This window comes from Eumetopias jubatus, unplaced genomic scaffold (genome assembly GCF_037043125.1).
Source record: "Eumetopias jubatus isolate StellerSeaLion01/CBP00866 unplaced genomic scaffold, mEumJub1_p1.0 scaffold_7, whole genome shotgun sequence".
NCBI classification, from domain to species: Eukaryota; Metazoa; Chordata; class Mammalia; order Carnivora; family Otariidae; genus Eumetopias; species Eumetopias jubatus.
Window position 1 is genome coordinate 5,860,171 of NW_028274813.1, and position 9,945 is coordinate 5,870,115.

The following is a 9,945-nucleotide window of genomic DNA, read 5'->3' on the forward strand; positions in this document are numbered from 1 at the left end:
CATTCTTTTAATACATTATGGTATTAAATTTTCTAATAATTTGTTTAAGATTTTCACATCTGTGTTGATAAGGGATAAAGGTCTGTAACTTTCTTTTCTGGTGGCATCCTTGTCAGGTTTTGGTGTTACTATTATTTGTCCTAATAAAAGGGGTTAGGAAGTGTTCCCTCTTTCTCTACTTTTGGAAAATAATTGTATAAAATTGGTGTTATTTCTTCCTTAAACATTTGGAAGAAATTGCCAGTGAAATCATGTGGGTCTTTTTTTTTCCCGTTTGTTTTGTTGGGGAAAGGTGAGGAAAGAGGTAGGAGGGGAGGAAGGTTTTAAATTACAGATTCAATGTTTAACAGACATGACTGCTAAAATTTTCTGTTTCTTCTTATGTCACATTTTATTAGTTGTGTTTTTCAAGGAATTTGTCCATTTAATCTAAATTGTTGGTGTTTTAAAGCAAAATAGGCTGGTCCAGGAGAGGCTGTCTGAGAAAGCAATATATGAGCAGCCACCTGAAGGAGGAGAAGAAGCACACCATGAAGATGACTGGGAAAAATATATCAGAGGGGCGCCTGCGTGGCTCAGTTGGTTAAGCATCTGCCTTTGGCTCAGGTCATAATCTCAGGGTTCTGGGATCGAGTCCCAGGGAGCCTACTTCTCCCTCTCCCTCTGCTCCTTCCTGCCACTTGTGCTCTCTCTCTTGCTCTTGATTTCAAATAAATACAGTTTTAAAAAATTATACCAGAGGGAGAAAACAGAAGGTGCAAAGTCCCTGAAGCATGCACGTACCTGGCGTGCTGAAGAACAACAAGCAGGCCCGTGGAGAGCAAGAGTGAGAGTGGGGAGAGGGGGATGATGGTGATGAAGTCAGCAAGGTAATGGAGCCCAGACAACTTAAGACCATCTAAGCCATTGTAGGGTCATTGGTTTTTATTCTGAGCAATTGAGGGTTTCAAGCAGAAGAGTGTTGTGGTTTGACTTATGTTGCAAAAGTCAGACTGACTATTGAGAATAGACTCAAGGAGAGAGAGAGAAAGACCAGATTGGAGGCCCGTGGTCCAGATAGATGGCTGTGCAGGTAGTAGGAACTGGCATATCTGGAAAGCCTTTTAATGCAGAACCAGTGGGATGCACTGATGGATTGGTTGTTGGGTGTGGGACAAACAAAAAGGACAAGGAAGACTCTGAGGGTTTTGGCCTGAGCAATGACCATTTACTGAGTTAGGGAATATTGCAGGAGGGGCAGGTTTGAGGGAGAGAGTTCAGAACTTGGTCTTGGAGAGGTATTATTAGTTTATTATTAGGCACCCAGTGAGGAGTTAGAGCAGGTGGTTGATACATGCAAGAAGAGTTCAGCGGGTAGGGACATAAATTAGGGAGTGATTGTCATGTGGATAGTATTTAAAGCCATTGGACAGGTGGATGTCACCAAGGGGGGTGAGTGTAAATTGAGAAGAGGTCTAAGGGATGATTCTGGGGTTGTCCTATGTCCAGAGGTTGAGAGATGAGGAGGGACCAGGAAAGAGACTGCTGACCAGTAAGATAGGAAGAAACAACCAGGGGCATATGGCTTCCCTGAAGCCCACTGGAGAGGAGGGAGAGGTCAGCCTTACTATAGCCAGTGGGTCTGGTACAGTGAGGACTGAGTGCTGACCATTGGATTCAGCAATGGAGGTCACTGGTGACCTTGACAAGAGCAGCTGGGCAGAGCTGGAGAGCCAAAGCCAACAGAGTGCCTTCAAGGGGAAATGGGAAGATAGTAATTCAACCAAGTAAGGACAGACAACTCCTCTCAGGAATTTGCTCTTCTTGGAGAAACAGAGTGGCACCTGGGAGAGATGTGAAGAAAGTACAGCATATTTTAATTAAAGCCACAAATACAGGAGCCATTTTCTCCTACCAAGAGTGTGTCATTGCTATAGCACTCTGGGGACTCAGAGGTGAAGGAAACACCATCCCTGCCCCCATACAGTTCAGAACCAGAGACAGGTCTACCGAGATTGAAAGCCCAATGTGAGATGTACCATGATGGGGAAGTCCAGGGCCTAGTGAGACCCTGCAGAGAGGCCTGAATCATCTGAGCAATCGGGGGAACCTCCCTGGAGGAAGTGGTGCTGGGTTGAGACTTGAACAGGAGGTAAAGGGGTCTCTACCCTTGGGAGGGTCATGGAAGGCTTTTCCATGATCTGCCTAGTCAGTTCCCCATCCTTGTCTCCTTAGAACTGGTATTGGTATTGGTATAGGTCTAGGTCATTTTTCTGGATTCCATTTATGTGTATCAGACACCTTCCATACCCAGATGCTAAGCTTGGTACTTTCCCCGGCATTATCTCAGTGAGTCTTCAGAGAGGCACCAAAGTGCCCCTTGCCTTCCTTGATGATTGAAGATTCCCACCACACCCATCATTTCCCTGTCACTTGGTGTTGTCCTAACCTTTGCCAGGCCTAATGGAGACAAAGTCTTATGGTTTCCCAACACCTTGTTTCTCATTTGTTGATTGACAGGTTTAGGAGAGATTTGGGGAATGGCTGGGGCCGCAGCCACAGACCTGGGGACCAGAGGCATCATGGCCCACGTAGGAGGACTCAGGCACCCCTTTGGGCATGTGCCTCCTCTCCTGGCCTCAGACTCTCTCCTGAAGTAGGTGGACAGCATCATCTCTCGGTTCCTCCCAGCTTACAAGTTCTCTGTTCTAAATCCATCCATCAAACACTATTTTGAGGGTTTCGAAGTGCAGCCTGGGTGTTTTACATTATCCCACACACCTACCTCACACCTTCTAGAGTTCAAAAGTCTCTTTTGAGTGGCATGTCAAACGGACACATTTCTGGGCCCGAGGGGCTCTCTCTGGGAGCCTCTTCGTCCGAGGAGCTGACTGGTCACTTCCAAATCCTGCAGGTGTCTTTGCTCCTGACAGCAGGTTGCACAGCGAGGACTTAATTCTCCGAAATTAAGACCTCTCTGTATTACCCTGACGGCCCCTGAGTTCTTCAGTGTGATGCGGCCAAGCGCAGTAAGAGATGGATGAAGACACAGTGGCGTCAGTAAAATACCAGAGGATTGAGGGAAAGAAACCCAGCTGGCTCAGAACAAGTAGCCGAAGTACAATTTTGTCACAAATCGGGCATGTCATCACTGCCACGGGGCCATACTCCTGCCCCGAAAACTGACTGATGAATAAATTCCTAGTTCAACCCCCTTCACCCTTCACTGAGGACATAAGTGCATGCGGTTCCTGGGTACCGTGGCCGCGAGAGGGCCAGCCCGCCGGTATCCCAGATGCCCATCCACATCTCCCAGACTCCCTTGCGGGTAGGCGGGGTCACGTGACTGACCGTGGCCAATGGGCTGTGAGTGGAAGTGGGCGGGGGCCGCGAACAGCAGGTGACACGCTGCGAGGTCCCCCTTCCTTCGCTGTGGCCATGGAGGCCCCGAGGTGTGACTGGAGCAGCCCGAGGGCTGCGTGGAAGCCTCGGCCGTCGGGGGGAAGACTTGTGGGCCTCTTACAGCTAGAGGTTACTTTGTAGCGCAGCCTGGCTTCTCCTGCGTACGTGAGGACGTGGAAAGGAGTCGGCCACGCCCCTGGAACAGCTGCCGTGGGGTCGCGCCTCTACTGCGCGCCGGAACTCCGTGTCCCCTCCGTAGTAAACTGGGATGCAGGATCTAACCGGCGGGGTGGGCGTGCTGGAGGAGTGCATTTAAACGTCCAGCCAGTGCCTGGCACCCGGGAGGGGCCCGGGCGATGTCAGTTCTCGTCCGGAACCCCAGAGCCATGACTCCGCTCCCTCCGGAGCTTCACGGTCTCACAGGGAGACAGTCCCCTCCATGGGCCGAGTGATATCACCTTGCCATCCGCGGGTGCATTTGGTCAAAGGTGCAGATGCCTGTGTCTGGGCGTGAACCCAGCACTTCTCAGAAGTGTGAATTCTGCGCTCGCCTCCCCTATGGCTGCACACCCGGGACCAAAAGCGGCGGAGCCGTCCGGAGTCAGTCCTGCCGCAGGCCTGAGCTTTCTTAAGCGGGTAGGTGGATGAGGAAGGTAAAGAGGCTTCTTTCTGATCTTCCACACGCCAGAGCAAGGCTGGTTTTATTTGCCTGAATAATTTTAGGGATGTGTGGTGGGGTTCGGGGAGAGCCTGGTTCCTCCCTTCATTACATCCAGAATGGTTTCAGTAAAAAGCCGAGACGGGTCTTTTATCCAATTCCATTTTCCTTAGCACTGTTATGGTCAGTTGCTACCACTAAATAGTTGGTTCCTGTTTTCTCTTGTTTTTTTAATTCTTTGCTTGTTAAACCTCAAAGTGAAAATGAAACCCAAACACCCACCAAGCTAACACCTCCAGGGGCAGAAGAGTTTCGGAGGGGTGCTGGCTTGTTTTGAGTGTGCTTCGTTGGGGGCTGTGATCTGAGGCTCCTGGAAGGACACTTGAGCTCCAGGATATTCCCTCCACTGAAGTGTGGCTCTCCCCCAGCTTCGGCCATTATGATTGGAGTTTGAAGTATGCCGCAAGCACGGAGCTAGGACGAGAGGTTGGCCTGGGATGTACCAGTGGGTTTCAGGATGGAAGGATGAGTCTGCCTTCATCTTGGCCTCAAGATAGTTATAGTCCAGTTATTAACTACTCTTTTTTGAGGGTGACAAGGAGGGTCAACAATTCTCACCAACGTTCTTTGCAAATATAACATTCATGAGTTGTAGGGAAGGCCTGTGGCCTCTGAGTCCCCTGAGGGTAGGGTCCTCTTCAGCTCTGCTCCCTTGTGCCATGCTCATAGAGGAGCATTATTAGTTTCCTGTGGCTGCCGTGACCAAGGTATCACAAACTGGGGCACTTAAAACAACAGACATTTACTATATCCCAGTCCTGGAGGCCAGAAGTCTGATATCGAGGTGTTGACAGTGCTGTGCTCCCTCTGAAGACTCTAGGGGCGTATGCTTCCTTGCTTCTTCCAGCTTCTGGTGGCTGCTGGGCATCTTTGGCATTCCTTGTCTCTGTGGATATATGACCTTTCCCCCTGTGTGTGTCTGTCTGTGTGTCCACTCCTTTTTTTTTTTTTTATAAGGATAGCAGTCATTGGATTAAGTTCACCCTGATCCAGTATGATGTCACCTTAACTTAACTAATTACATCTGCAAAAGCCCTATTTCCAAATAAGGTCATATTCACTGGTACAGGGGTTAGGACTCAACATATTTTTGGGGGGACACAATTCAACCCAAAACAGAGCACAATCCATATTCACCAAGTGGAAAATCAGATGCTTGAGAGCAGAGAGCTAATGGGAAAATGAAGCAGAACGGGGCACAGAGAGGAGGCTTTGCATGTCAAACGTGCTTTCTATATCCATCCGCACATCATGGCACACTGTGATACATGAGAAAGAAATGCTTTTTACCCAGTTCACCACTTTGCTGAGGCCCAGGGTCTTTCTCTTCTAAGGGCCATTGTGCACTTTTGCAGGCCTTTCATTCATTCAGTGACTATATGGAGGCCAGACCCCAGGCTGAGAAGTAGAAGATATACTTCCCTCCCTGCAGGAGCTCCCAGCCAAGGAGGGGAGGTGGTTATGACAACAGGGGTTTGGATACCTTAGGCTGGTAGATGTAGATACAGAACCCTATAAGGAATTTGGGGAAGATGCGGCAGAGCAAGAATTTCTTTTTTAAACCTGCCCCCTTCTCGAGTTTTATTTTATCCAAATCAGGACCTCTGCTCTGAAAACTATTTGACCTCATGATTGTTGGGGAAAATCTGGGTGCCCTGACTAGGGTTAGGATATTCTCTACAAATAATCAGGGCTGCAGTGCTGATGACAAGCGTACTTCCCCACGACTGCTCAGGGCTGGAAGCAAAAGCATCTCAAACATCAGTTGTGAAAGTTCCAGGGGCTAATGTCCTCTGCAGGAAGAATAAGAGCCATCCTATAGACTTCCCTGTTCCAGAAGGCTCTGTGGTGAATACATAATTAGGCCCTCTGTAATTACCAGTTTGAATCTGCCTAGGACACTAGGGCTCCCACCCCCTAATTTACCTTATAAATTTATTCTGCTAAAAAAGTCGAAAATGTCAGTCTTCTGTGAAAGCTGCATAAATGAATTATCTCCCCGGATGACAGAAGGTGGGAAGGAGGGGGAAGCTTCAAGAGGACATTCTTCATTGTGAGTGTCTAAAAGTACCCCACACTTAGCGTGCACCCAGCACAGAGCCCAGCCAGGCTGCTTTCCGAGTCCAGGGCCGATGCTGCGGGGTGGAAGCCTGAGCTCCACCTGGACCAGGAACATGAGCTCCGCATCCCTGGCGGGTGGGGTGGGAGGTGGCATTTAAAATCAGCCCCTGTGGACATTAGAAAATCTTAGCTCAACGAGCAGTTTCAGATGCTGGAAATGAGGGAAAAACAAAGCAGCTTCTTGTAAAGGTTCTCATCCAGCCTTGTCTGACAGTCTCCCTGCACCCAGGACAACCCCGTGCGAGCACAGGGTCCTCCTGTGATCGCATGCATCTCAGATGCCCCGATGGAGCTCTTCACAGCCCAGTGCCAGCTTCTTTGATTCTTTCACAAACCTTTATAAAAAAACATATGGCGAGTCTTTAATGACATTTTAGAAGGTTTAGGAAATGAAGTTCTTCTAAAAGCCCTTCTAATCCCATAATCCTAACACAGTAGCGCCGCCATTCCTGTATCTCCTTCCAATCTTTTTTTCCATAGGAGGTTTCCCACCCCCAAAGCACTGTTGCTGCAACTTTTTTTTTAACTTTTGGGGGGCTGACCATAAAAGGCACAAGTGCTGATTCTGGGGAATTTCGAGACTATGAGGAGGGAATGACTGGTGGCTCTGTGATCCCCGTTTCTCAAGCGACACCCATTAACGTACTGAGAGGCTTCCTCCCAGCCTTTGTTCTGTGGGCTCGGCTTTTTCAGCCCCCATGCCAATTTGCAGAGGTATTAGTCTTGTAGTGAGGTCTAGCTGGCTCACCCATTGATGACCTACTATGTGCTCGCGACAAGCAGGGGAGAAGAGGCACGCCCTGGCTGTCTGTGTGGAGGTCAGGGCCCAGTTGATCTGTGGCAACCTACTGGCCGATAAAGAGTGTCATGTTTTCCTCTGGGCAGTTCCGGAGGTTAGCTGGGTCTCTGGCACATAGTGGGAGCTTCACCAGTATTCGTTGAATCTATTGATGAGTGAAACCTGGGGCAAATTACTCTTTTCGTGCCTGAGATGAAGTGCTGAGGTGTGTGCCATACTTCGGATGGATGTGGTTCTCCTCCAGAGCCCAGTACAAGGCCTCCAGATTAATAGTATATATTATTTATTAAATGCCCACTATGTGCCAGGCCCTGCGGACGGATGATCTGATGCACTCTTCATGACAGTCTCGGATGTGGTACAGGAGGACCTGGGACGCCAAGAAGAGAGGCTGCTTGCATGAGGTCTTCCAGCTCCCAGTGGGCCCTGTGGGGACCCAAACCAGCACCTCAATGGAGGCGTGCATCGAGTTGCTTGTGCCCTGTCCTGCATGGCTCACAAGGTTGTTGGAAGGGCAGATGCAAGCAGGGACGGGGAAGGCCTCCATCCCCCGTGACACTCTGCACCTCTGTGAGTTACTTGTCTGTTCCAGAATCTCACCAGGAGATCCGCTGTCTACTCCACCCCCTCTCACTACACTAGCCCCTTTCTTCTGGTCAGTTCTCTTTGGGACGCAACATCTCCAGATCTTCTTGATCTGTCCTTCCTCCCATTTTTCTCCCCCTCCGTTATTTGGTTTCAGAGCCGTGGTCATGTTTTTCTGGATTTTGCCTTCCCGAATGAAAAGAAAAAAAGCTTCTCTTACAGACCCCACTGTAGACCTTGTTTCTCTTTTAATTTTCTCTTTCGTCCTCTGTGTCTTCATCCTGCATTGACCCGGCCTTTGCTGTTCTAGTTCCACATCTGGTGGTGTTTCTGGCTGCCTGCTGCAGGGGGGCTGTAAACTGAGTCTGGGCGGAGACTGGTGTGGTTGTACGTAGAGACAGCCTGGGGTTCGTTCTGTCCCTGCCTCTTGGCAGCTGGCCCTGGGTTTCCTGGGGATGAACGTCCTTGTCTTGCCAGGATAAAATAAGATAAACCACCTAACGGTGTCATCAGACCATCTCTCTTTGACCTAGTAGGCCTTGAGGGTCTTGGAGAATCCTGTCATCTGTGACCAGGACCTTTGCCCCTTATTCCTTTGCTCCCATGTCACTTGGGGCACGCAGGCTAGAGTACTTTCGGTGGGCTGTATTAGGATCTAGAATAGTCTTATCACCATGTTATTGACTTTTGCTTTACCTTTTATATTTTTCAGAGCGGGAGCGGTGACAAACCTGATTTGTCTGGTTTGAATTCAGACAAATTCAGGTTTGTCTGAATGAGGAACCCTGGGTACTAGCCATCATACAGTGCTGCCATCTTTGGGGCCCAGTATTCCACATTGTGCCTGGCACAGAGCAGGTGCCCTGTCTGTGTGTGCTGTTGAAAGGACGAAATCACAGCCTGGGCCAGGCCCGCTTACCGCTGCTTAGACCGCCAGCCCACAGGTGTTCAGAAGCCCCGCGTGACAAGGGAGATCACCTTGTGGGGAAGTGAACACTCTCTCCTCTCTCCCCAGACCATGCAGCCACTGGGCGCCTTTTACACGGTCTGAGATACCAGGTCTGCGCCCCTGGTTGCATGCAGGGCAGGGGCAGAAGGGGGGGACCCGACACAGCAGGCAGCCCTCTTGGTTGGTGGGGAGGGGCCTGATGACTGGCCTGGCTGCCACTCCTAGCAGGCAGGGTTTAGATGGTGGACGCCTCATCCAGCCCCAGTGTCCATTTTTCACTCAGAGGAAACCCTTGATGGGCGCTGTGAGGCTGGCGGGCTGGCTGCGGCTGGCTTGGTGCTGGGGCTAATGAAGCCACCGTGAGCCTCGTCACCTCCTAACAACTTGGCGGGAGCTCCTGCTGGACTATGTGGCTGTTCAAGGGCCACGTACGTCCATGGTGGATGTCACCACCAGAGGCCGGGCTGGGCACTGATGCAGCTAGGGAACCCGTGCCATGTCTTTCATTAAAGGAGGATCTATGTGACCACTGCTCAGCCTAGCAGGTCCTTTCTTGTTACCAGGGAAGTTGCAGTCAAAGAGCTTGGTGGGGAGCGGCAGCCAGGCACAACCCGGCTCATCTCAGGAGGGGACCGTGTCTCTTAGCGCTTCTGGGGGAGAGATGGCCTCCGACTGGCACGGCCATCCTAGCTGTGGGGGTCTCCCGCGGCCTCTGCCTGGGAGTCCTGGGGCCCCACGTGCCTCTGCCCCTTACTTGGGAACTGTAACCCTTAGAGATCAGAAGGAGCATGGGGATAAGACAATTCAATAAACTCACAATAAAACATCCAAAGCCTTTCATACTTTTTCACTTTCTTTAACTCAATTTATTTTTCATTTTGTGGACAGAGATTTAGTCTGGGTATTAGTTTATGATTTTTTTGCTGAAGGAATTACTCAACACACACACATATAAAAAGGAAATATTATTTTTATCATTTATTTTGTGCCATGTATACCATCAGAGAAAAAAGTAGAGCGAAATCACTTCAGCACCGCTGTGTTTTTCATTACAAAGTTATTACATATAGAAATTACTCCAAATTATCTGAAATGAATGGAAATTATGAGGTTTAAATTCCCCAGGTTACTGCAGGCACCGCTCTGGAAATTTATTTTGTCATCTTGCTGAACATAATTGCTACAACAGAATTTCTTCCATTTTACAACTGCAGCATAACTTATTTATACCGGTGTAGCTGTAATTTTACATCAATAAGTTGAATGGGAAGGAATACACAGGTGGTAATTGAAAACAATAATTTGTGCTGAGGTCCAGGTGGAACGGTTGGCTGAGGAAAAGACTCCAGTTACCGTGGGCAACAGCTCTGTGTCACTGTGGCCTCTTCCCAT

At 49.5% G+C, this 9,945-nt stretch overlaps 1 long non-coding RNA gene across 1 annotated transcript in view; it reads left to right on the forward strand.

Moving 5' to 3' along the window:
* The window catches only part of LOC114206684 (uncharacterized), a 28,844-nt gene extending 19,451 nt beyond the window's left edge, over positions 1-9,393 (forward strand). Inside the window, exons 2-4 of the long non-coding RNA XR_003608705.2 lie at positions 2,500-4,017; positions 7,328-7,589; positions 8,317-9,393. This is a non-coding gene — a long non-coding RNA (uncharacterized LOC114206684). The remainder of the gene's footprint in view (positions 1-2,499; positions 4,018-7,327; positions 7,590-8,316) is intronic.
* Positions 9,394-9,945: the final 552 nt, after the last annotated feature.